At 39.3% G+C, this 15,901-nt stretch overlaps 1 protein-coding gene and 1 long non-coding RNA gene across 3 annotated transcripts in view; one reads left to right on the plus strand and one right to left on the minus strand.

The window, feature by feature from the left end:
• Positions 1-8,344: 8,344 nt before the first annotated feature.
• Positions 8,345-15,901, plus strand: part of LOC106084253 (uncharacterized) — an 83,242-nt gene continuing 75,685 nt past the window's right edge. The window contains exon 1 of the mRNA XM_013247826.2: positions 8,345-8,593. The gene's annotated coding sequence lies outside the window, so the exon portion shown is untranslated. The remainder of the gene's footprint in view (positions 8,594-15,901) is intronic.
• LOC106084254 (uncharacterized) overlaps positions 15,533-15,901 on the minus strand; it is a 51,795-nt gene continuing 51,426 nt past the window's right edge. The window contains exons 3-4 of one of the 2 annotated variants that reach the window (XR_009397993.1): positions 15,678-15,798; positions 15,533-15,625 (exon numbers count right to left, since the gene is read on the minus strand). This is a non-coding gene — a long non-coding RNA (uncharacterized LOC106084254). Of the gene's footprint in view, positions 15,626-15,677; positions 15,810-15,901 lie in introns of both variants that reach the window. The other variant, XR_009397992.1, reaches the window with a different exon arrangement.

The raw sequence follows: 15,901 nt of genomic DNA on the forward strand, positions 1-15,901 counted from the left end.
GGCAAGTTCGTTGAGGTATATGTTTAACCTATTGCAGATGTCATCTACGGATGGGAAATTTAACAACAAGGCTCGAGAAGCGTATTCCATTAAGCGCCTTGACTGCTGGTTAGAGTAGGGAAATTGGTCTATACGACTCCCCCAAACTCGAGTCGTTTCCAGGATTCAGTAGCGGGATCACTCCGTTCATCTTCCGGGCATCGGGTACTATAAGAGTTTAAGGTTGAGGACTCGACTCCAGGCAGACCCATATACTTTAGCATCATTCTAGAGATTTTGTCGAGGTCCAACGACTTGGTAGACTTGGGCGCCACGGATGACATTCGTAACTTCGTCCACGGTAGATTATGATGGCTGTTCTTCGGCTCGAAGAACACGGATACGACAAATGGCTCTCCTCCTAGCACTGTCACTCTTGGGATCCAAAATAAATTGCCGGCTGAACAACCTGACGCACCTTTTCGGATCGGTCACAGTTACGTCGTCAAAAGTGACTAAGGTCTTGTCGTCCCAAGGGTGACTTAACAGTAGACCACAGTTTGCCAACACCAGTACCTAAGTTACATTGCTCCTAGTGTTCCAGCCACTTATGTTGACTTATGTTCGCTGACTGCAAATGCAAATTTGACCATGAACCATCCATTTAGGAACAGGGGCAAACTTCCCACATATCAATGAGTGCTATCCGATTCAAGTTTAAGCTCAATGATAAGGGGCATCCTTTTTATAGCCGAGTCCGAACGGCGACACCTCTTTGGGGGGAAGTTTTTACATGGCATAGTACCTCACATATGTTGCCAGCATTAGAAGGGGAAAACCATCCCTTAACATTTTTTTTCTGATGTTCTCCCAGGCGTTACGCGTCATAGGCGGAGATGCTAAACTCTGCGCTACGATGGTCTCCATGTTCGTTGACTACCTTATTAATTTCCAGATTCAGCTCGCTGATTCTGGGGTTAGTGTATAGTCTTCAATCTACTCTGCCAAATCTTTGCCCCGCTGGTCGTTTCCTAGGGGAGAATATCTTGGAACTTGATGCGCATTAAAGTCTCCTAGAACCTGACGATTATGGCCAGATAGTCCACTTATGTCGGGATTGCAAACCTGGCCGTTAATTGGGATGCAGCCACCAACCGGCGGTATGTATACCTTGTATAGCTCTATCTAGGCAGTACCGGATCTGACTGCTATCCCATGCACTCCATTTAGGGGCCACTAGCGCCAGGCGCAGGCGAGATGGGTCTATATTGCACGGAATGGAGTATCACGAAGGCCAATTCCCCACTTCCATTCGTAGCACATTGTATCCGTAACAACTGTGCAAGCTGCAGGTGTTGGTCAGGTTAGTCTCCTATATCGCTGCAACCAATATGATATTTCGGCTCATAAAATCCACAATCTGAACGATCTTGCCACGGAGACCGTTGCAATTCAATTGCAAAAATGATGCACTTAAAATGCAAAGTCCAGATTCCCTATTCGGGCTAACGTTTTTATACCTACCACCATAGGATGGGGGTATACTAATGTGGTCATTCCGTTTGAAACATTTTGAAATATTCATCTAAGACCTCATAAAGAATATACATTTTTGATCGCCTGGACATTCTGAGTCGATTTAGCCATGTCCTGCCGAAATTACGATAGCGGTCGAACGCGTAAAACTAGCTGCTTGGAATGTTATACAGATTATATAAATGTAGGTTGTTGGGATTGCAAATGGGCCAAATCGGTTCAGATTTAGATATAGCTCCCATATAAACCGATCCCCTGATTTGACTTCTTGAGCCCTTACACGCCGCAATTTTTGTCCGATTTGGCTGAAATTTTGCATATAGTGGCTGAAATTGCGCATGTAGTATTCTGTTAAGACTTCCAATAACTGTGCCAAGTACGGTCCGAATCGGTTTATAACCTGATATAGCTCCCATATAAACCGATCTCCCGATTTGACTTCTTTAGCCCGTACACGCTTTTTTGTCCGAATGGCTGAAATTTTGAATATAGTGTTCTGTTATGACTTGCAATATCTGTGCCAAGTACGGTTCAAATCGGTTTACAACCTGATATAGGTCCCATATAAACCCATCTCCCGATTTGACATCTAGAGCCCCTAGAAACTGCAATTTTTGTCCGATTTGGCTGAAATTTTGCGTGTAGTATTCTGTTAGAGCTCGCAACATCTCTTCCCAGTACGGTGCGAAGTGGTCTATATCCAGATATAGCTCCCATATAAACCGATCACCTGATTTGACTTCTTGAGCTCTTACAAGACGCAGTTTTTGTCGGATTTGGCTGAAAATTTTTATGCGGTGTTCTGTTACGGCTTCCAACAACTGTGCCAAATACGGTCCAAATGAGTCTATAACCTAATATAGCCCCCATGTAAGCCTGTCTCTCGATCATTCTTGTTCGGTTCCTGGATGGTGGTTTGAGAGGATTTTGGTATGTAGAATAAAATTGCGCCCTTCAACTTAATTCATTTTGTATAAATTTTCATCAGAATCCATGGTGATGGGTTCCCAAGGATCGGGCCGGCCGAAATTATCACGCTTTTAGTTGTTATACCCACCACCGAAGGATGGGGGTATATTCATTTTGTCATTCCGTTTGCAACACATCGAAATATCCATTTCCGACCCTATAAAGTATATATATTCTAGATCAGCGTAAAAATCTAAGACGATCTAGCCATGTCCGTCCGTCTGTCCGTCTGTCCGTCTGTCCGTCTGTCTGTTGAAATCACGCTACAGTCTTTAAAAATAGAGATATTGAGCTGAAATTTTGCACAGGTTATTTTTTTGTCCATAAGCAGGTTAAGTTCGAAGATGGGCTATATCGGACTATATCTTGATATAGCCCCCATATAGACCGATCCGCCGATTTAGGATCTTAGGCCCATAAAAGCCACATTTATTATCCGATTTTGTTGAAATTTGGGACAGTGAGTTGTGTTAGGCCCTTCGACATCCTTTGTCAATTTGGCTCAGATCGGTCCAGATTTGGATATAGCTGCCATATAGACCGATCCTCCGATTTAGGGTCTATGGCCCATAAAATCCACATTTATGGTCCAATTTCGCTAAAATTTGGGACAGTGAGTTGTCTTAGGCCCTTTGATATGTTTCTTTAATTTGGTCCAGATCGGTTCAGATTTGGATATAGCTGCCATATAGACCGATCCTCCGGTTTAGGGTCTTAGGCCCACAAAAGCCACATTTATTATCCGATTGTGATGAAATTCGGGGCAGTGAATTGTGTAAGGCCCATTAACATCCTTCGTTAATTTGGTCCAGATCGGCCCAGATTTGGATATAGCTGCCATATAGACCGATCTCTGGATTTAAGGTTTAGGGCCCATAAAAGAGGCATTTATTGTCCGATTTCGCCGAAATTTGGGACAGTGAGTTAAGTTAAGCCCCTTGACATACTTCTGCAATATCACACAGATCGGTTCAGATTTGGATATAGCTGCCATATAGACCGATATCTAGGTTTTAGGTTTTGGGGCCATAAAAGACGCATTTTTTGTCCGATGTCGCTGAAATTTGAGACAGTGAGTTTGGTTAGGTTCTTCGACATCCTTCTTAAATTTTGCCCAGATCGGTCCAGATTTGAATATAGCTGCCATATAGACCGATCTCTGGATTTAAGGTTTAGGGCCCATAAAAGAGGCATTTATTGTCCGATTTCGCCGAAATTTGGGACAGTGCTTAGTGTTAGGCTCTTCGACATGTTTATGCAACTTGGCCCAAATCGGTCCACATTTGGATATAGCTGCCATGTAGACCGATATCTCGATTTAAAGTCTTGGCCCCATAAAAGGCGCATTTATAATCCGATTTCACTGAAATTTGACACAGTGACTTATGTTCGGCTTTTCGATATCCGTGTCGTATATAGTTCAGATCGGTATGAGGTATATGAGTATAAGGTATGAAATTTTCACCGAATTTTGATGAAAGGTGGTTTACATATATAACCGAGGTGGTGGGTATCCAAAGTTCGGCCCGGCCGAACTTAACGCCTTTTTACTTGTTTTCACTTCATATGTCCCCTAAACACACTAAAAAAATCTTTGGCACCAAACAAGGCTACAAGGAGGAGGCTACAAACTCTACAGAAAATTTACTAAAAAATGTCGATTTTGAAATAATCTTTACCCGAAAAGGGTCATTTGAGGATCGGACAAAATTAACTTTTGTCTGCACAATTTAAATAGGACATCCACATTCCTTTTTTATACCCTCCACCATAAGATGGGGGGTATACTAATTTCGTCATTCTGTTTGTAACTACTCGAAATATTCATCTGAGACCCCATAAAGTGTATATATTCTTGATCGTCGCGACATTTTATGTTGATCTAGCCATGTCCGTCCGTCTGTCCGTCCGTCCGTCCGTCTGTCTGTCGAAAGCACGCTTACTTCCGAAGGAGTAAAGCTAGCCGCTTGAAAATTTCCACAAATACTTCTTATTAATGTAGGTCGGTTGGTATTGTAAATGGGCCATATCGGTCCATGTTTTGATATAGCTGCCATATAAACCGATCTTGGATCTTGACTTCTTGAGCCTCTACAGTGCGCAATTCTTAACCGATTGGAATGAAATTTAGCACGACGTGTTTTGTTATGATATCCAATAACTGTGCCGAGTATGGTTCAAATCGGTCCATAACCTGATATAGCTGCCATATAAACAGATCTTGGGTCTTGACTTCTTGAGCCTCTAGAGTGCGCAATTCTTATCCGATTGGAATGAAATTTTACACGACGTTTTTTGTTATGATATCCAATAAAATCCGATCACTAAATGATTTTTATCAATGGGTCTAGCTCTAAACCTTTTGGGTTTTACAAACAAATGTACTAAGTTGAGGATGGAAGCAGCTCATACCATCGCGGTGCCAAGTATGGTTCAAAACGGTCCATAACCTGATATAGCTGCCATATTGGTCTTTGACTTCTTGAGCCTCTAGAGGGCGCAATTCTTATCCGATTGGAATGAAATTTTGCACGACGTGTTTTGTTATGATATCCAACAACTGTGCCGAGTATGGTTCAAATCGGTCCATAACCTGATATAGCTGACATATAAACCGATCTGGGATCTTGATTTCTTGAGCCTGTTGAGGTCGCAATTATTATCCGATTTGCCTTAAATTATGTACTACGGATCCTCTCATGGCCATCAACATACGTGTTTATTATGATCTGAATCGGTCTATAGCCCGATACAGCTCCCATATAAATCGATCTCTCTATTTTACTTCTTGAGCCCCCAAAGGGCGCAATTCTTATTCGAATTGGCTGACATTTTACATAGGTCTCCAACATATAATAATATAATAATAGCAGAGCAAATCTTTTCTTATATCCTTTTTTGCCTAAGAAGAGATGCCGGGAGAAGAACTCGGCAAACGCGATCCATGGTGGAGGGTAATTAAGATTCGGCCCGGCCGAACTTAGCACGCTTTTACTTGTTTTTTCTTAAAATGGTTTCAATCTGTATCAGAAAATTTCAGTTTTTCCACATTATTGCAATATTAGTCTAAGTCTGACGAACGTATATATGGTCTGATTGGTTGGTCTGACGAAGAACCAGACGGACGTGAATCGCTCTTTCGAATTTCCGACACCGGTTCTAAAGTCCGATGACGATCCAATTCAGACCATTTAGGTATAGCTATTTTGTCAGTTAGCGAATGCTCCCATAAAATAAGGGTGACATCTGGCAGCCAGTTAAAACACATGAAAACGAAAAAAGGATCCCAAGTCTCGACGTTTATTTCGTACAGCCGCAGCAGGAAAATGCAGGCGTTAATGTCCTTTTGCAAGCCTTTCAAGTCACTACCACATTCGTTATTAACAGTAGGGAGATTAAACAACGACATCAGTTGAATATTTACAAGGACACGTTTGTTCTCGTAATGAAAACAAAGGTTATTCCAAGCGATTCGAAAATTTTCATTAGTCAGAGGAACCTTTTTGATTATATCATTGGCCTCACCCTTCGTCCTCTGATTAAGATGGAATAATTTTTAGACCTGACTTAGTCGTGGATTCTTGACACACATGGCTATGAACATATCACGAAATGCCGGCCAAGAAGGATAGTCACCGCTGAAAACCGGGATTTCCCAAGTGGGAAGTTTAAAGCCCTAATGCTGATTGGGACTAGTCAAGGACTAGGAATGTCAAGGTCGAAAGTGTATGAAGCTGCTCGCCAAGTTGTGCAATGCAGCGGCAGTACGTCGTACAAGCACTGCCAAATTTGGCCTTCTGGACGGTCTCTACTTTGGACGATCTAGTCTCCTTCGATTTCAAACTGCCCTCTCCTCGCTCTGCCTATTCGGCTGCCTCTAATTCTAAATCGAACAAGCGTTGTTCATATGAAACTCTAAATTCATAAAAACATGAACCAATTTCTTCCAATTTCAATAGGCTTTGTCTCCTGTCTAAAAAATGCTGGAGTCAGACAGACGTTGCGACAGATGGACACACAAACAGACAGACGGACAGACATGACAAAATCGACTCACTAAATGATTTTTATCAATGGGTCTAGCTCTCTTCCTTCTGGGTGTTACAAACAAATGTACTAAGTTGAGGATGGGAGCAGCTAATACTATCGCGGTATAAACGATGCAACGATAGGAAACCTGGAAGGAAGGGAAGAGGTTTCCGATCGGTTACCTGAGGCGACACTTGAGGTCGAGTGCGTGGCACTGCTGCCGGCGGCACAGTCTAGGATCAACGGAGCCCTAGTATTGCCATCTGGAAGATCATGTTACACGAATGGATCAAAGCTAGGGGACAAAGTGGGCCTGGGGTCTACATATAGAACCCAAAGACTGAGATCTGTTTTAGACAGCCTGACCATAATATGGTCCTGCAGGCGGAGATCCCGGCGATCACGGAATGCGTGAGGTGGTGTGGTGCTAAAGTGGCCATAAGGGCTATAACAACCAGGACGGTAAAGTCACGAACAGTTTTGCAGTTTAAGAAGGACGAAGGACGATAAGACGTTGGAGCATTTCCTATGACTTAGGTGGGGGCACAATACCAGACATAAACCAACTAAGGTTAGGTTGAAAAGAGGGTGCAGATATCAATCCGCCCCATGTCCCTATGGACATACACCTTTGCCAGTAATCGTCTGGTTGTGCACAGCAATAAGTGAACATTTTTTGTATATGCGGAAAATAATTTTATGATTTATCAATTTCTAGTAATAAAAATCCCCCAACTCCATTAAAACGGTGGACAAAATGCACAAAGTATTCATCACAGCATCAAAGGGGGGAAAAAACAACAATTTAGCCTTGCACACTTTATTGCCTTAGAGGAAAAAATGCAAACATTTCCAAATAGCATGGGGTAAGAAAAGGCGGAAAAGGCAGCCAGTTTTTTGTGTGTTGTCTGCAAGTGCCTTAACCGTTAATAGACAAAAACATCACGCTTGACAACAAATAAATTTTGAGGTCTTTTTCGGAATGTTTTTCCTTTTTTTCTTGTAAAAGGGGACAGACTTTTCGTTGACTTCAAACCAAACAAGAAATAAAAAAAAAATAAAATACAAAATCAGCACGAGCATAGTGATGATGATGATGGTAAAGTGATGGTATATGGCAAAGACGGCAAAGAAGTAAAAAAAAAATCCACAAAATTCAAGTTTTTTCGTTGGTAGTTGGCCTAACGACATAAAAACAAAATTCCAGTTTAGATTATGAGGTGCCGATGATTGTTTTTTTTTTTGTTTTTTGTTTGTTAGCCAAATATAACAACAACAACAACGAAACGAGAGAAAAACGGTGTCAGCAGTGTCAGCGAAACCAGATTGATGCCGTTTGCCTGAATCACTCAATAGCTGGCTGATAATACTTTCGATTTCAATACGAGTGGAAGTGCTCGTTTTTGTTTTTCAGCGAGGGCAAAAGCTTTTTTGGCCAAACCGATAGAAAGAGAATTGGTCGAATGAAAGAGAATTGTTCGAAAGAGCTAGGCTTTTATAAGAAAAGAGCACAGAGTAGATGGCCATGCGCAAGCGTACATTTTTGATGTCTGTGTGATTTAAGCCTCCTTTTCATGACACTTACAATGACGGCAAGTCACAAAACCCCTAAAAACGAGTACAATGATGGCCTATAGACTCAGTAGAGAAGGCCTCTCTGAGACTGCCATTTGTTGGTATAGGTGGGCACCTCTATTGTGTGAGCTGCCAACAATGTCTGAGTTAAGGTGTTGGTTTAGCTCACTTTGTTGTTGCTTGTTGGGGCTTTTGGGGAGGTTTTCATTGCGACAAACTGGCGTTTAAGCTTTAGTCTGTTGTGGTGTGATAAAAATACGTTAGTAATCAATTGCAACTCCAATAGCATAGACACAACTCGATATTAAAGCGCGTCTATCTAGTCCCCCCAGTGTTGAACAACAAATTTTTGTTAACCAAACGTAGATTTCTGCTTTTTGGTCGTTTGTTTCACCCCTTTATTTGCCACCATTACAAAACAGAGGATACTCGGTCAAAACGTGAACTAAAACACCGAAAACCGTTCGAACGCCAACAACAAGTTTCGACGTTTCTACTAAAAAATGTATGTGTTACCAATTGTTGTATAATATGAATGAAACAAAAACAAAACAAGCGAAAATTTTTGGATTTTTGTGAATTTTGCCAAAAAAGTAACCAAAAAAAAAAGTAAACCTTACATGCCAAAAAACTGCATAGCTAAAAAAAATGTTTAGTTAAGAAATTCAAGAAAAAACTAAAAAAGAATGTAAAACTTGTGTTGATCTAGCCAAAACAGATAAAACCAATCAATGGCAGTTCTTTATGAATATTCTGATTACAACATGTGTTATATTTCAAATCTAGAATAGAACTCAGCATTGCTCTTCAGTTTGCATGAAATAAAAACCGTTTCCAAAAAAAGCTTAGCCAAGGACGTTTAATGAACTTCAGACCCCTCAACAACAGTTAACCAATACGTCGTTTTTTTTTTCTTTTCTTCACATATTAAACACCAATAAAGTGATTTAAGTTTTTGTTGGCTTTTTTCTTCACTATTCAGTTTTACGCAATTTAACGTTGTTATGGGTTCGTGCTGGTAATTGTTATGTTGTCTTCGCCTTAATATGGATTATTTTGATGAAAAAGAATTGTGAAAAAACACCTTGCAGCAGTGTTATTGGCAACTTTGTTAACAAAAAAAAAAAAAAAACGTTTTGCCAATAAGTCTTTAAATTAGAAATAAAAATTTACTATTTTCGCAAAGCTTAATTAATATGTATGACTTTGGGCTATAGCCCAGACTATTTTTGAATAACAAATGTGAATTAAAAATTATTAATTTATACAAAAATTTTAAGCATGCTTTAAAAAATTTACAAAAACAAAATATTTTGGCTTATTTTAGAACTTCTTGGTGTTTGTTTCTTAAGTCTTTTGTTTGTTCTGACTTAAAAACGGTACTCATACATTTTAAAACTATCTATTTGAATAAATTTAAGTGATTTTATGCAGCGACATTTACATTCCCAATTTATTTTATGTCACTACACTACTACGAGTTTTAGCTTTTATTGGTGTTCGTGTCTTAAGTCTTTTGTTCTGATCCAAAAAATTTTTCTAAAAATTTGAAAAATGATTTTTTTTTCAAGAATTTTAAATACCGGCTTTTCAGATCCATTTGTTATCTTACAAAACAATGCTTTAAATATGTTTTCATAAGAATTATTTTTGTACTTGAAAAAATTATTAAAAACTATGGACATTTATTTCTTATTGATATACTTGAAGGTTCGTGTCTTAAGTCTTTTGATTTTATTGACCAAATATGCCCAAATTATATTTAAAATTGTTTCTTTAAACTTTTGTCGCTGTTGACTTCAACTAACTTTTGACTTTTTTTAAAAACGAATTTTTATGACAAAAATGTACATCATTCGGTGGCTGAGGTGGTAGAGTGCATGGGTATCATACGTTCGATTCTCACCAAAAACTTTGGTTGGTCCCTAATGTGGTCTCTCATTAGCCAAATGTATTTGCAGCGGACTTGAGCTATTAAATAACCCATTCTACATACTAAAAACTTCAAATGAAACAAGAAACCCGTATGGAAAAACTAAGGTCGGGCACGGCCGACTATATAATACCCTACACCACCGAGTCTACCTACTACTTTTAATAAATAGAACCTATGCCTAAATCTTGTCGGACGTTAATTTTGTATACATACTGAAATATCAAATAGAACAGCAAAATTTTTTACAATGGATCCCAAATTCTTGCTACCGCAGTTTTAAAGGCAAATATCATTTAAAAAATGTATATGGGAGCTACATATAAATGTGGATCGATTTTGAAGAAATTTGACACACTTATTGGAACGTCAAGCAAAAATTGTGGCTTCTCCGATTTTGAAGAAATTGTGCTGGAGTTCAAACAAATCACGTCATGTTGAATTTGATAAAAAAAGGGCTAAAATTGTGGCTTCTACAGCCTTAATAGGCCATATCGGATGAAAGATATATATGGGAGTTATATCTAAATCTTGATCGGGTTTTTTTCAAAATCAATAGCGTTTGTCCTTAAACCTGTACCTCAGTGGTGGTTTAGGGTATAAAAATGATCAAATAGTGTGAGCATTTGTTTCTTACTAATGTTCGTGAAAGTTCGTGTCTTAAGTCTTTCGATTTTATATAAAAAATAAAACAAAATTATACTTAGAGACATTAGGTGCAATATGCACTTTAGACAGCACACCGGTGGCTGAGTTGGAAGTGTGCGTGAGTGTCGTGGTTGCGATTCTCATCAAAGGCTTGGGTCGATCCCTAATCTGGTGTTCCATTGGTCCAGAAATTTACCAAATGTTACTCCAGCGGACTTTCGCTAATATTTACCTTATCCAACTAAACAAGAACAAGTAAAAATTTGCTATGTGTGTGTGGTCGAATTTTTGAAACCCACCACCATGGATTGATAAAACATAAAATTAGTTGAATGGCAAAATTTTGCTCTATGTACCAAATTTCTGCCAAACGAGGCAAAAATTAAAGCTTCTAAGATCCGAACAAGGATAATCGAGAAATTGGTTAATATGGGAGCTATATCCGATTATAGCCCGATTTGGACCGTACTTGAGAAAGTTGCTGGAGGTCGTAGCAGAACATTACATGCAAAATTTAAGCCAAATCGGACAAAAATTGCGGCTTCCAGTGGCTCAAGATGTCAAATCGGGAGATCGGTTTATTTCCAGGGGCTGAAGATGTCCAATCGGGAGATCGGGTTATATGGGAGATATATCAGGTTATAGACCGTTTTTAACCGTACTTTGCACAGTTGTTGGAAGTCATAACAGAACACTACATGCAAAAGTTTAGCCGGGTTATATGGGAGCTATGCCAGGTTAAAGACCGATTTCAACCGTACTTGGCAAAGCTGTTGAACGTCGTAACAGAACACTTCATAACAAATTTTAGCCCAATCGGATAACGATTGCGGTTTCTAGGGGCTAAATATGTCAAATCGGAAGATCGGTTTATATGGGAGCTATATTCAAATCTGAACCGATATAACCCATTTCCCGTCCCTATTGACCCACATCAATAATAAGTATCTGCACACAATTTCATGGGAATATCTTTATTTGTTCGACTGTTATCGTGATTTTAACAGAAGTATAGACGGACGGACATGGTTACATTCACTTAGAATTTCAAGACGATCAAGAATATACAGGGTGGCTGATGAAAGCCGCTACCAAAAAAAAATGTAATAACTTTTTTTCTATTTAATAATAATAATTTAATAATTAATTTAATTAATTAATTAATTAATTTAATTAATAATAATTTAATAATTAATTTAATAATTTAATTTAACATGAATAAAAGAAAAATGTATTCCATACACCGAAAAAAAAATGTAGCAATATTCATCATTGTAGCAATATTCATCAGCCACCCTGTATACATTTTATTGAGTCGCATATCAATATTTGGAGGTATTACAAACGAAGGGCTACTTTGGTATACCCCCACCGTATGCTGGTGGGTAAAACAATGAACGAATAAATATTTTTTCAATAAGAATTCTAATTATCTACTTCACCAGAAACAAGGCACAAAAATGTTTTATAATACATTTTATGTTTTTTTTTCTTCATTTTTTTTTTTTTTTTGCGGCTTCGTTTTAAATTTTACCCACGCACATCCCATTAAGCAATAAATGGTGCACTTCTCTCTTATCAATAATTGCCGCCTTGTTTAAATCTTAGCTTAATGATAACGAATATATAGCCGAATGTGATCGGTCTTTCAAACCTAAAATAATCATAAATTCATCAGCATTAGTGAGGAGGCAATCATCGCTCAATTCATTAGTAATTTATTTATTTTTATATTCTTATCAGGATTCTTGTAGATTAAATAACGGTCGTTATTCAAGTTTTTTGGTTTTAATGTTGGCCGTGCCGAATCTTGTATACACTTCTATAGTCCGAACAAGTCATGTGGGGGATAAATTTTTATGGGGGAAATTAGGTGTGTACTCCACGTTCCAAATTTAATCTAACTCGGATAAAAAACGAAGCTTCTGGTGTCTCAAGACGACAAATTAGGGAATAGCTTTGTATACCTACTTATTGAGCTATCTGGACGGGATTTGGTACGCTCGGTGAAGGATAAAAGCGTGTTTAACATACCAAATTTAAGCCAAATCGGACAAAAAATGAGGCTCAAGAAGAGCGGGGTTATATCGGCGTAACGTAATTACATACCAAATTTTAGCCAACTCGGACAAAAACTAAGGCCTCTAGGGGCTCAAAGAGTCTAATCCTGGGATCGGTTTTTATGGGGCTGTATCTATTTATAAACCTATCTGGGCCGGATTTAATGGAGGTGTTGAATCCTATGTCATATACCAAATTTCACCCAAACCGGACAAGAATTTAGGCTTCTTGGTGCTAATAAAGTCTAATCCATGGACCACTATATCCACATTGTAACCGATAATCGACGGTCGCGATTTTGACAGATGGAGAAACGCACACACTGAGGTACCGACATGCCTAGATCCACTTAAAAGTCCAAGACGATCAAAAATATATGTGTTTTAGGGGATCACGAGAGGACGAGGCTATTACTGAAAGGAAGTAAGAAGAACGTCAGTATAGCTTTTGGTGTCGTAACGGAACACATAGGACTACGAGCTCACTTATGTAAAATCGGTGCAACAAGTGATAACATGTGTAGGGAATGTGGAGAAAATGATGAGACGTTTGAGCATTTCCTATGTCATTGCCTGGCTTTCGCGGCTAACAGACAGCGGTACTTAGGTGCGGACACGATACCAGACATAAACCAACTTAGGGTTGTGGTATGGAAAACAATTAAGAATTTTGTTAGTAGCTCGGAATTCCTGCTTTAGATTTTCTTTTTCGAGCTTACTTTTTAGTTTTTAGAGCGCACAACAAGCCAGTTACTGGCTTAGGTGTATGTCCATAGTGGCATGGGGCGGATTAATATCTGCACCCTCTGATAAGGGGTTTCCTTTTTATAGCCAAGTCCGAACGGCGTGCCGCAGTGCGACACCTCTTTGGAAACAAGTTTTTACATAGCATGGTATCTCACAAATGTCGCCAGCATTAGGATGGGATAACCACTCCTTAAAATTGTTTCGGATGTTCTCGCCAGGATATTCGAACCCAGGCGTTCAGTGTCATAGGCGGACATGCTAACCTCTGCGCTACGGTATATTTGTTTTGTCGTAAAAAAACACTAATACGAAAGGTAGAGTTCCGCCTAGGGTTCTAAACGTAAACCCAAAGAATACTTAAATCTGTCGTTTTATGAAAAAAAAAACAAGCAAAGTGTAATAAGTTCGGCCGGGCCGAATCTTATATACCCTCCACCATGGATCGTATTTATCAAGTTCTTTGCCCGGCATCCATTATCCTTTGTTTGCCTATAAAACAAAGGATAATGGATAAGAATTTCTATACTATTGGAGTTATATCAGGTTATGTACCGATTCGGAACATACTTGTTGGAGACTATAGCATAAACTTGTCACGGAGACTTCGTCTATGCCCACCACAAGGTGAGTTCCTTCCTTCTGTTCCTACCTGTGGAAGACCTCCCATTTCTCTACGACCAAATCTTGGTTTCGCTTGTTTAAGAATTTTATCATGCGCTACGTCGCGAATTTTTCTCCCTCACCCTAAATGAAGACCATCGCCTTTGTGAGCTGGGGGATGTCCATCTTTCTCACCAGTTCAAGCTTTGCGCCCCAGGGAGTATGAATACTCCTAAAGAGCTTTTTGACAGTATCAATACATTCCGCAGCGTTAAGATGTCCCCTTTATACTCGCAGCTCATATGTTCGATACCCGGATTCCCAGATGGTCCACTTGGACCGATGAACTAGTGGAATTCTACCGGATGCACTGCCGATATCGATGACTGCATAAGTCAGCTCATCTCTCTTGGCGTAAGAGGGAGGCTCTTTACCTTTCTTTTTGATCATCTTCCCCTTCCGTGATGGCTGTGGCATCCTTTTGGAAGTACCAGTCCTCCATGAAGACTCAATGGCAGTGAGCATTTCCTTTGTTGCTGTTCCGACTTTGTCTAACCCCCCAGGACACAGTCTGGAGTCTGTATTGCGGTAGGGCTGGCCTGGTCTTCCCAGAGTACTTGAAAGCGAGGAGCTATTTTTCTGAGATCTGATTGCTCTTCAGGAGGTCTGATTATCCTCCCAGCTTCCGTAGAAGTACCTAGAATGGCAGGTTTAACCCTTCCAGAGGAGTACCTCTGCCGTTGCATACTCCTCTGTCTCCTTCGTCGTGTCCCGTATTACTTTCTCGGTCTTCCTGTTAGCTTAGCAAAACACTTCTGTCGTCATCCCGCTATCCTCATCTCTAGATTCGGCTGCGATGATTATTTCATTGACACTGTCGCTGTCTGAATCTGAATCGGAAACACCACCTTTTCTTAAAAGCTAGGGACGAACTGGTTTATCAGTTTCTTCTTTAAATGTTGTTCTGGCGACTGGCATTACTCCCGACTACAAGTGCCAAGGCACCCACATCTATAGGAGGGGCGGACAACATGCTTCGGTCTGATACCACCAACCCAGCTGTTTGGTCTTTAGAGTCCATTTTGAGCCTACTTCTGAAAGGCTTTAAAATATGTTGTAAGAGGAACCTCTTACGAGATACGGATATTTTTCTTCGAGGAGCGAAATGAAAACACTTCCGCTCCTTTCAACTGTTGCCATTGTTCTAACAAATTGAACTATCCTTTTCGACTTTACTATAACCTTACCTTATGAGTCCCACATTATCTCCGTAATAAAGTTTATGTCTTAAGTCTTTTGATTTGTAACATAATTTGCATACACCTTTGGCTCCAACACCATGTAAGATTCGTTTACAAAACAGTTCAAGGGAAACCATATCATAAAATAACTAAACCACTTAAAGTAGGCATATTTTTCTCACAAACATTAGTAAAAGTCATGACCTTAACATTTACCTGAATATGTCCAACAAGAATCAAAATTAAGAGGCTTACTCACGACAATGACGAGGTTTTGCTGAATTTTCAACACATGCTGACCTGTAAAACTTTCAAAAACATCCCATTTATGTTTAAATGTATTACAACATTTCTACTTACCAGTTTGCCATTTTGTATCAATGCCATAAGTTCATGTTGATTACTATCATTAAGATGTGTTGATGATGAAGATAATTCCATATTGACTTTTCGCAACTGGTTGAATACAGTATTTTAAAACCTAGAAAAAAACTAAAATTTTAAATATCGAAATGAAACATCATGGAAATTTTCAAACAATAATTGAAAGTAAGCGTCGTTGATAACATATTTTTCGAAAGATA

Source organism: Stomoxys calcitrans, chromosome 4, assembly GCF_963082655.1.
Source record: "Stomoxys calcitrans chromosome 4, idStoCalc2.1, whole genome shotgun sequence".
Lineage (NCBI taxonomy): Eukaryota > Metazoa > Arthropoda > Insecta > Diptera > Muscidae > Stomoxys > Stomoxys calcitrans.